This window comes from Schistocerca americana, chromosome X (assembly GCF_021461395.2).
Source record: "Schistocerca americana isolate TAMUIC-IGC-003095 chromosome X, iqSchAmer2.1, whole genome shotgun sequence".
NCBI lineage: Eukaryota > Metazoa > Arthropoda > Insecta > Orthoptera > Acrididae > Schistocerca > Schistocerca americana.
The window spans coordinates 452,983,428-452,986,191 of NC_060130.1; the positions used below are offsets into that span (position 1 = coordinate 452,983,428).

The 2,764-nt window shown below is 44.4% G+C and overlaps 1 pseudogene; it reads left to right on the forward strand.

Annotated features, from left to right (window-relative positions):
* Positions 1 to 363: 363 nt before the first annotated feature.
* LOC124557173 lies at positions 364 to 481 on the forward strand (annotated as a pseudogene).
* The last annotated feature ends 2,283 nt before the right edge of the window (positions 482 to 2,764 follow it).

Genomic DNA, 2,764 nt, shown 5'->3' on the forward strand with positions numbered 1-2,764 from the left:
TCATATTACAGAAGACAGCATACATGTTCGTTAGTTCGATGTATCGCAGTGTTCATTGCTTCGAATCCACTGTAGCATGTCGATGTGGTGCAGATCGTATGAGACCAGTATGAATTCTATCAATTAAATGATTTCACAGGTTGCATATTATTTCATGTGATGAATGCCTCTTTGATTACACTAGTACCTTTATTAACTGATGACGGTGCATGTGAAGTTTGACATGTATACTTTAATGTCATGCAAATGCAACAGTTCACACGAGAAGGATTATCTAATCCAAGATCATGGGAGTGCTACAGAATTTAGAATAATACCTTGAGTTTCAACTTCGTAACATTTGTGTTAACCCAATATTAAAGGGGCAACGGCCTTGCCGCAGTGGATACACCGGTTCCCGTGAGATCACCGCAGTTAAGCGCTGTCGGGCGTGGTCGGCACTTGGATGGGTGACCATCCTGGCCGCCATGCGCTGTTGCCATTTTTCAGGTTGCACTCAGCCTCGTGATACTCGACCGAATAGTAGCGGTTTCGGTCCAGAATACCATCATAACGACCAGGAGAGCGGTGTGCTGACCCCACGCCCCTCCTATCCGCATCCTCCACTGAGGATGACCCGGCGGTCGGATGGTCCCGGTAGGCCACTCGTGGCCTGAAGACAGACTGCATATAATATTAAAGGGATGAGGCAGGGTGAAATATTTAAAAGGGGGGGGGGGGGTGAATGAGACAGTTCTATACATGCAAATGTTTATCTCCCTATGAAAATGTTCTCTACTGATACTAGTATGATCATCTCCTAGATAACGTGCAGTATGTCAGCAGATACGTGCAGTATATCACTTGATGGGATCTGATGAGGGATGTATTTAAGGAGACTGACAGGCCTCCAGTACACATTCCACTCAGTGGTATGATGATTAAGAAAAGCAGTTTAGCCAAGTTGCAAAAAGTGACGATGGTCTGACGCTGGGCAAAAATGGATACTATTTCTCAGTAGGTGAGACATGAATTCTTCGCGTGCTTTTGTGGTGAACAAGGATAGTGTGAGAACGAATGTCGCTCCTGTGTATAATCGGCACCGTATTTGCGGAGCGATACACATAAATGATATTTGAAGTGAATGTCACCAACGGTAATGCGTGACAGTCAAACGTCATGACGTACTAGAAGAAGTCAACATGCAAAAAACGAGATGATAACCAGATTCCCTTTTAGCACAAACGTTCAGCGACCCATGCGACTACGGAAAAGCTTGAATATCTTTGAAGATACTGGTCTGATGTTAGCTGACGATGTGTTGTCCCCCCTTCACAGAATGAATCGACGTTCCGGGCGAGAAGTGTTAGAGATGACACATACTGCAACCGTTCCTGGTGAAGGGCAAGCCGGAAGCTAATATCACAATGTATGTTTCCACGATATTCTCTGAGACCATTAGTCAAAAATTGGCTCTGAGCACTATGGGACTTAGCATCTGTGGTCATCAGTCCCCTAGAACTTAGAACTACTTAAAACTAACTAACCTAAGGACATCAGACACATCCATGCCCGAGGCAGGATTCGAACCTGCGACCGTAGCAGTCACGCGGGTCCGGACTGAGCGCCTTAACCGCTAGACCACCGCGGCCGGCGACCATTAGTCCATGCCTAAGAGACTATTAACAAGTGTGAACGGAAATTCACTCCCTGAATACTCGTGCACATCTTAAAGGCGACCGACATCTCTGGAAGAGATGGGATTTTTGTGCAAGCCAGCGCGCCTTGTCATTAGCTAAGACTGTCCGTTAACGGTTTGATGTAATGATCCAGATTTCAGAATATTAACATGGAACTAGAAGTTCTTGAATTTAACTGCAGTTTTGTATTTGAAAGGTTATAACGATTGTGATGCTCGCAATGTAAATTCCTCCATCATGCTACCTTCAACAATCGTGAGGATCATTCAGCTCTAGTTTTCTGTGCAGACAGTTAAATGTATTACTAAATCACATTAATTTCGCCTAAGTGCTAAAAGCTCTAACGTGTGGACGAATTCAAGATTCCATCAGCTGAGATTGTCATAATAATGAGAATCACTGTTTGGCAGTCACCTGCAAATTTTTATTAGTAATATTCCACAATTCAGTAGCTTCTATTTCTTAATTCACACTTTCTGCGACGTGCGCCTTTCAAAACGTGAGAAGCCAGTCATTAACAACAAATTCACAAACTTGCCAATCCAGAGGCCAGATGAAATTAAACTATTGTCTAACCGGTCAAACATATGTGGGTAGAGTTTTTTCCCTTCTGATCTCCCAGCAGAATGGACATTCTCCCTGCCCCACGACACATAGCTCTTACCAGAGAGACAATGGCCTTTTGGGAGTTCAACAATTCGTCACGGCTCTGGGACTGAACATGATGACTCATTAAACGTACAATCAGCTCTCAACATTCCAGCAAGCCGGAGGGACAATAATGTACATTTTACAAAGATGACGTGGAAGATGGTACAGCTATAGCGGTATGGACCTGCCTTCAAATTTCTCTGGATAGCAGCGCCTCATGGCACCTAACGAGTGAGTACGTTGAAACCCTCGCAAAGGACGCAACACAAAGCGAGACACACTTATCTCTCATTTCTATGCACCTAGTATCATCTTCACATGAGGTAACCGACAACTTGACACCCATCATAAGAGTGCGCTTCCATTACAATGTCCACAATTTCATCAACAGCATAAGCGCCAAAATTTCCCCAGTCTGTTCGTGAGACCCAGCA